Consider the following 9,363-nt stretch of genomic DNA (forward strand, 5'->3'; position numbering starts at 1 on the left):
ATGAAATAAGGGACAGAGCTCTTTTTTTTTTTCTTCATTACAGATGGACATTTTACAACTCTCTTGAGAAAATTTAGTATTGGAGTAAGAAAGTTCCCGTGATGTGAAGGGAAGAAACTTCATGATAAAGTGACATACTGATTTTTGTTCATTCTCATTCAGTTTGCCATTCGTTTTGGTTGGGCCAGGATTTCACCCCAGTTGAGTCCCGGCTGTTGGTGGGCTTTGTGGGCTAATTTGATAAATACAGAGTAATTTACTCCGAGAAAGGGCATTGTACACTTTAGGGTTATGTAAAGTACAAGCAAATGTAAACAGAGTGCAAGTCTTTGTATATCATGCCTAAAATAGTCCCCATCAATTATATTCCATTTAGTTCAATGGAACGTAATTAACAGATCTGTAGCCTCTTGAATTTAAGGATGGTGTTTCAGACCCTCAGTCCAGCAACAGACTTTAAACACCTGCTCTTTAAGCATGGTGGTGCTCATGGTGGTATTAGAAGCTCAGGGGCATACAGGGAAAGTTTTACAAACACTCAGACTCCACTTAACTATGTTCATGCCACCCTCATTTTGAGGATTGATTAGCTAGGGCCTGATTCTCTGTGGCCCTTCACCTTGCTTAGATGTTTGCAGCAGTGCAAAGTGGAATGATCCCGTTCTGATTTCACACCAGCTGTGCAGGAGTGATAGTAACTAGACAAGTTGCAGGATAATCAGGCCCTTGATGTTTACTGGTCGCTTTTAAGATGCACTGTGCTCTTGCTGTAAGTGACAATTATTAGCTTCAGATTCTTAGGTATGCTATCCTGTATAGTTTATATGTGTCATTAAGAGTTCGTTTACTCTAGAAAACAGAATAAACATCTATGCTCAACATGGTATATATAGGTAGCTTCTGATACGCTGACTCACATTGAGTAGCATCTTCCTGCATGAGCAGTCCCACTGAAATGAATGGGATTACTTTTGAAATGAGGTACAACTCACTGAGAGGAAGGGTGGCATAATCAGGCCCAAAGTAGTTTCCTGAAGTTTCTCTTTTAGTCCAGTGTTTTTCACAGTTACGATCAATAACCACTTGACTGTGGAAGTTACTTTAATAGATAGTTTGCTTAACATGAAGCCTTCCGTTTTACCTTCTGATTAGAAATCTCAAAAGATCATTTTCATTTTGCTCAAAAGACATATGATATAAGTAGTCTATAGTGTAAGTTAAAAGAATGCATGTATAGGGCCACTCAGCATGCACCTGCCATGAGTTTTTGTATCTTAGAGATACAAATTCATAGAACATCGGTACTTTTCTTAATACAGCACACTTTTTTAAGGCAAATAAGAATTCTGTATAAGATTTCATTGTATCTTGCAGTTGGTGACTTTTTATACAAAGAATTGCTCTAGTTTCAGGATAAAATAATTGATTTGGAGAGAGATTTGTTGGTATTAAATCCTGACTCCATAGATAATATGTTTAAAATGTGTAGGTTGTTAGCCTAAGGAATGGCTGAAATTACTGTTAATAAAGCTGGTTGAGGAGAAAGTTATTTGAAAAGCTGATACTAAAAGTGTATGTGCTAAAATGATTCGAGCTATCAGAGACCTAAAATCCCAACACTCGTTATCTGTACAGCTCAATCTATTTGTGTAGCTGTTTCTGAGAGACAGTCACATGCAGTAATTGATTAGCTCAGCAGTCCTCAGGACAGCCTTTAATATCATTTTAGGGTTATGAAAACTATAGTGTTAGTAACTAATTTTCAGAATACAGTACAAACTTTAGTCATCTGTAGGCAAGATGCTTCCATGCACCTGATCTTTAAGCAAGTGTGGCTAAAAAGAGTAGTAAAGTTTGTGACTGGAAAAACCATACCTTTTTTTTTTTTATAAATTAAGAGAAAATATCTTTCTTCATTACTTCTTTTCCCTAAATCCAATATTTTCTCCACTTCTGCTAGTCTTGAATGTTAAAACAGGAACTGTTATGACATATGAGACTCAATAGAGAGCAATTGATAAAGACACCTATTTCATTTTTCTTTATCTTTAGCAGATATGCTGTATTGGAAATAAGGTGCCGATAAACTGATTATAGTTGGTTTCACAGCTTTAATATAGCATAAGTGTTTTTGATGGACAGGCATAGAACAATGTACGCAGTACAAAGGGCAATTGCCATGAATTAGTCTTCTAGAGTGATATCCAGTTGACGAAAATTGCTTAATCAAATTAATTCACTCAGATCTGGTACAAGGTCAAGAGATCTTCTGCCTGTATGTAAAACAAAGTTATTACATTTTCAGTCAAACTGGAAAGAGAAGGCAATTCAGTATATACTAACTCTTCCAGGCCAATCTGCATAGATGAGTCTATCAATCAGTCTAATTTTTTTCTAGGTCTATTATAGAGAATGCTTATCACACTGTCTAAAACATGTCGCTTCAGTTATATATTTTACATACAGAATATAGATACATTTTAATATATTTGTATAATTCTCATGGTCTGTCTTAGATGCCTGTCACTCGATGTCTGCATACTAGTTCTCCAAATGTAGCACAGTAAGATTTCATTTAAGATTTAAACAAATGGTGTTATATCTTATGTGGGATCTGCTAAATTAATTCCCAGTAATGACGTATCCCTTTGGGACAAAAAGCATTATGTCTTTAAGTATATGATATGCTGAGACTCATTTTTAAAAGGTGTTTCTTCCCAGCCTTCTTTAGTTCACAGATGCACTTTGCGCTCATAATACTTGCACTTGCATTTTTTGTATGCCCACAATTAATTGCAGGTGCAAGTCTTAACATTTAAACTGTTTGGGATGGGCTTGATCCTGAAAGGTGCTGAACATGCTGCCCCCAGGCATTAAAACACTTAAGCATATGAGGTGGGATTCACAAAGGTATTTAGGCATTTAACTCTCATTGACTGAATTGAATGGAATGAAATCCCTACAGCAGGGACTAAATTAGGAGTGATCTCATGCGTAGGCTATGTCTACACTACCACGGTAAGTCGACCTACGCTATGCAACTCAAGCTACGTGAATAACGTAGCTAGAGTCGATGTACCTTAGGCTGAGTTACTGTGGGGTCTACATTGCGGGGGGTCAATGGGAGAAAATCTCCCGTCGACTTACCTAACTCTTCTTGTCAAGCGTAGAGTACAGGGGTTGACTGGAGAGCGATCTGCAGTCAATTTGGTGGGTCTTTACTAGACCTGCTAAATCAACCTCCTGTGGATTGATCTCAGAGCATCGATCCTGGCTGTCATGTAGACCTGCCCTAAGAGTTAAGCACTTGGTTGTATCAGGGCAAAATTGCTCAGCTCCTTGCAGAGTCAAGTCCAGCATTCACATTCAGTGTGTAGCCATTTAGGGCCTGTCCAAAGCCCATTTAGGTCTCTTCCCTGACTTCACTGGACTTTGGATCAGGCCCTTACATGACAACACATGTGGATGCATTTTCTGCAAGCGCAAACTGTGCCAGCAAAAAATGGAGGCTGCCGTCGGAAAATCTGGGCTAATGTGCTCAAAGCCTGAGGACCAAAAGGTAGGTTTTTAAATGGTGAGTGATAACTGAAAAAGATCAGTGTGAAATAATAATCAATAAACTTAGTTTAAAAGATGTCCTGACAGAATGGTCCAGCTCCAGTGCCTCTCTGCAAGAGCCAGTGCACATGAATCAGTTAGTGTTTTTTATGGGAAATCATGTTGTAGTGACACCCGCTAATTCCTTAGTGAAAACACCCAGAGGAGGGAGCTGGGCTCAGTTCTGTGGGACAGGAGCCATCCCTTCAGGGTGAGTGTGGGGCAGGCTTGCTCTCCAGCTGCACTGGGCCGGCATTAGGGTGATGGTGTCGGGACAGAGAATGCATGTATGTAATGGTGGATCGGAAAAAAAAAAAAAGACAGTGCAGTTGGGTCACCTTAGTAAAAAGTTGGGAACCAACTGCCTGAGGAGTCACTCTGCCACTGTCTCCTAACATCACCTTTATGCCTCCTCTCTGGTTCTCCCTGCCATAACATGTCCTCTGCAGCAGCTTTACCTCACTAAAGGATTTCCCCTGTATCAGGAGAATCCCTGGCATTAGGGTTGCTGTCCATCCCTTTTTTATAAGGAGTCAAGGATGAGATCTGGCCCTAAATCTTCTTGGCAAAAATTTCCCACTGTTGCTAACACCTGTCTGGTTCTACTAGAGGTAGCAACGGTGGGAATTTTTGTCTAGGAAAGGCTGAGCTGGCCCAGTGTTAGCAATGGTACAATGGTTTTGCCAAAAGCCCTAGGATAGATGCCATTGTGGCTCTGAATTTTCTTTCCATTCCATTTCAGAATCCTTACCCATTTATATGAACAAGGGAATTGTATTATGACTCCTTTCCTAACTGCTACTCCATGCAGCTGTTTTTGTTGCTGTCAAATAATTAATGTGACATTTTGGGGATTACCCACACCCAGAGGGGTTCTGTCACTGCCTGCCTTGTAGCTTTGGGTGCCTTAATGCTGTGCTGTTATGGCGCAGAGCTCTGACAGTAGTAGCCAGCCTACTAGCATGAAGGTCTCAATCCTGGCTTCCGCCTGCCTAGTTACTCCTGGCAGGATGACTTCAACAACCCCCTTCCGAGTTCCACCAAATCCGTCTCCCTGAGTTTTTAACTACCAGACTTGCGGACTCTTCCTCTCTGATTCGGCAGGTCACAAGGAGTGAAACCCGCTGTTACCAGCTCCCTTTGGTCCACACACTCCACACAGTTTGCACCACAGAGACCTGCTAGGGGTAAACATGAACACAAAGTTTCTTGAATAGAAAAATCATAGGTTCAAAGATGAAATAGTAAGGAAAAGCAAACACATAAGGTACGCAGAAAATAAACATAAAGATGCAACCTCGGGCTTTACGCTTCAGTATTAGCTCAATTCCCCTTTCTAATACAGGTTACCTATTGCCTCTGACCAGTTTCCCAGTGTGTCCTCTGTCCTAGAGGGGATCCAGTGTTTCACAGACAGCATCCTGCTTAGCCTCCTGGCCCTTTGTTTCTGGACTGCCTTCGTTTCAAACCCTCTTCCTTTTCAGCTGGGTTTGCCATTTGTTTTTCCTTTCTCTCAAGCTTTGTCTACACTAGCACTTTTGTTGGCAAAACTTGTCGGTCAGGGGTTTGAACCCCCTCCCCGCCCCCCACCGAGTGACATAAGTTTCACCGACAAAAGCACCAGCGTGGACAGCGCTATGGTGCTGGGAGACGCTCTCCCGCTGACATAGCTACCGCCGCTCGTTGTGGGTGGTTTAATTCTGCCAATGGGAGAGCGGCTGTACAGGAGACCTTACAGTGGTGCAGCTGCGGCGGTACAGCTGTGCCGCTGTGAGGTCCACAGTGTAGACACAGCCTCAGACTATGGTAATTCACGGTTACATACAGTGGGGAGAAACTTCCTCCTTCCTTAGTTTTCCAAGACTTTGGTTTTCTTTTTCAGTTTCAGTGTCTTTCCATTAACTTTAATGGGCCACGATTGTGTCTTCCTGGCTGGACAAGGGATGTTGGTTTTGAATAAACAACTACCCTTCCCTGCCTGATTACGTCACCTCCTATTGTGAGGTGATGCTTTAGTTACACCCCAGTCACAATTACAATATTCTGCACATATACACATGCATACGTTCCTAACCATAACCTGTATACAGATCTCCTAACGACCATCAAGTACAGGACAATTACAAGCTTTCATAAATGACCTTATTTGACATATATTTATACACAGTAACATTGTATGTAATCAGTTGATTCAGTTGCTTATCCTTTGGGGTTCAGAACCCCTGTTCTCCCTTTCAGGTATCTGGACCCTGATTGTCACATTACTTGCAAAAATTAAAATTAATATCTGTTTGAGGAAGACAAATATTTTAAGTGCTTATTATCCATAGCCTTTGTGAGAGCTATCTGAAATACTTGATTATATTTTCAAATTTCATTCTCCTTCTGTGAAGGCTACTGCTTCTGAAATGAAATCAATTTAAATGTCGCTCCATGTTTTCTGCCTGGAGATAACCAATGACTCTTTACAAAAAGCAAAAAAAACAATAAACGCACCATCACGCCCCAAACAGTTATGTTCAATAGACTTTAGCATTTCCATTTAGAAGACTGATTCATTTTTATCTGTTGTAATATTTCACTTTCCACTTCTTTTATCAAATGATTCTTTTGCATTATCCAACTAACGACAGTGTCAGTGATATAAAATTTGGGCACGAAAGCTCCAGCTAAACTAAGCTAAGCCATCTAGATGTTCTTCATTGGCACATTTTCTTAAATTGAATTTAGTGTTCATCAAAGGTGCCAGAGACCAGGGTCAGTGCATTTCTAATTAGTACCCTCTAGTGCAGTGGTTCTCAAACTAGGGCCGCCGCTTGTTCAGGGAAAGCCCCTGCCGGGCCGGGCCAGTTTGTCTACCTGCCGCGTCCGCAGGTTCGGCCGATCGCGGCTCCCACTGGCTGCAGTTTGCTGCTCCAGGCCAATGGGGGCTGCAGGAAGGGCGGCCAGCACATCCCGCGGCCCGCCCCGCTTCCCGATACCACGGCTACCTTTGAGAACCACGGCTCTAGTCTATTATTGAGAACCACGGCTCTAGTCTAGAGCACAGGTAGTATCAGATCATGCTTTCCTCCATTATGTCTCCAGTGCACCTCAGTTCTTCCCTGGTGGGACTACCTGTAGGGCCGTTAGTTCTCCAGTCTCTGTACACATATAGTCCCTGGTATAATCTATTCATTGGCAAGGCAGGGAACACTACCCTGCACGGGGAGGCCAGAGACCTCAGTTTGTTCTTGGCCCTGTGTTACTTCAGGCAAGTCACTTCACTTCTCTGGGCCTTTGTTTTCCCCTCCCATCCTTTGTCTGTCCTGTCTATTTAGATTGTAAGATCTGACTCCTATGTGTATGTACAGTACCTAGCACAGTGGACCTCTAGGCGCTACTGTAAAACAAATAATAAATAAAAATAATTCCGAATCATAGAAATGTGGGGCTGAAAGAGACCTCAAGAGTCTAGTTCATCCCCTAACACTAACACTGGGCCAGCTCAGCCTTGCCTAGACAAAAATTCCCACCCTGTGCTGAGGAAGGTCCGAGTACATCTAGAGCATCCCTGACAGGTGTTGGTTTAATCCGTTCTTAATCTCCAAGGATGGGGATAGTTCCCATGTTATTTTAAATTGTTTATGAACCAAACCTGGTTTTCTTTGAATGTATGTGTTATAAGTAAGGGCAGCATTTGCTGAATAGCTTGAACTGATAATTTTTTAGCAGTGCGCTGTTTGCAAACAGTTCTGTTTGTTCGCTATTCATTATTCACCATAATGGAGTTGCATGGGCATAAAATAGATGTAATAGAGTGGAGAATAAGGCTCAGAATGTTTCTCATCAGCCTTGCTCTCAGTTAATGGAATTCACCCCTGTACAGATGGCCTGTGGAAGAGTTATAGATCACAGAATTAGATGTGCTTAAATTGTGTGCACAGCCTTTTTCAAGGCCTCAGTGCTGCTGTTAATTTCATCCTGGATTGAATATGGAGTGCTACATCACTCACTGTTTCTGGCAAAAGTGAAGAGTTTGATCAGCTGGCTTTTGTTATCTGTTTTCATATTGCAGGTGAGCAGAAGGGACTCTAATCTGGTGTAATTTATGCACCGAGAAACTGGAGTGAAAGATACCTAAAACAAAGTGGTGGCCTCCTTTAACTTATTGGTTTCTGTTTTAGATTACATTAGTTGAGACTTGTCTAGACTCCCTGACACACTCTATGGGCCAAATCCAGAGTCATGTGTAAAGGGTAGTGTGAGTTAAAAGTCTAAGGCACTGGTTCCCAAACTTTTTACTGAGACAACTCTCCTACTGCATTTTATCTTTTTCTTGCAACCCAACATTACATACCTGCATCCTCTACCCCAGCACCGCTACCCTAATCCTAGCCTTGTGCAGAGGGGAGGCCCTAGGGGCAGGAGGATGTATGTTTGTGGAGTGAGCCCACCCTACAACAGTGGCTCCTGCCCTGGCGGCTGGGCCTAGTTCCCAGCTCTGGGCATCGCGACCTGGAGCACAGGGTCACAGTGCCACTCAGGTTTGACCTGGCTGCTCCTTGGTCGTGGTTGCAATACCTGTAATAGGGAACTGGGCCCAGCCCGATGGCACAGAAGCTGCTGCTGTGGGTAAGTGGAGAGTGGGCTTGCTCTCCAGAACTCCCCACCCAGGGTTTCCCCTCTGCACTGGGCTGGGAGAAGTGTGTGTTTGCCTTGGCCAGGAGCCCAGTGATAAATTAATCCAGCCCTGGAGGTGGCAACTGATCTAGAACCTTCCCGTGATCCACTGGTGGGTTGGAGTGAAACACTGGTCTAAGGTAATCTAAAGGGAACCAAATGGTGTAATGCTGAGGGGGCTAGAAAATGGTTTGAAGTCTGGTCTCCACGTCACTTGCACCAACTTTACTAAAGTTGTGACTTTAAACTGAATTTGTGAAACCTATGCAAACTCCTCTGTGGGGACACACACATCAGTTTAAACCTGGTTTATAGCAATTTGGTTTGCATTGGTAAATTTACAGGCACATGCTAAAGTGATATAACCAGTTTTAAACAGATAAGCGTCTCCATGGTGAGATTTGCACCTGTTTAATTAAATCAGGTTTTTAATTGATTTGCATTAAACCAGTGCAACTTCTGTTTGTAGGCAAGGCCTAAATTATACCAGTTTAGACTCTCTTAGACTGACCTCTAAATCTGACATATTGTGTCCTGTTTATCTGTTCAGCTGGTTGATGACGTGAACAGAAGCTGATGGGCATTAATTCAACTAAGTGTGAATAATTGGAGTAACTATTAATTGAACTAACTATAAGAATCCCACACTTTAGCTAATCTACTGTACATAAAGAATAACATCTAACCTCTACCTCTAAATCAAATCAGCCAGGAAAAAAATCTATTTCCACTTTTCAAATGTAATTACTTTATGAATGGTAGCTAAGAAGATGCCAAGTGCATTGTCAGATCAGTAAATAAACTCAAGACTATGGATTAATCTCTCCCTTTATTATTATTATTTGGAAGTTATTTCTTGTTCCTTCACTTCTTTCAGATAACTGCTGACAGCATCTTTATACTAGGATTTTGAAAAGCCCTCAAGGTTGTGCTGACAGCTTCTTGATATTCAGTTCTCTTTTATTATCTTAAATTTTTACTCCACAAGCTATAAAATAAATTAACTTCTAAGTTTACTGAGATATAGTATAAGAATTACTTCATACCCCATCAGATTCTGCTCTGAGACTTGTTTTCTGTTCCTGTTAACTGTTTCTAATAAAA

Source organism: Chelonia mydas, chromosome 3, assembly GCF_015237465.2.
Source record: "Chelonia mydas isolate rCheMyd1 chromosome 3, rCheMyd1.pri.v2, whole genome shotgun sequence".
Classification (NCBI taxonomy): Eukaryota; Metazoa; Chordata; order Testudines; family Cheloniidae; genus Chelonia; species Chelonia mydas.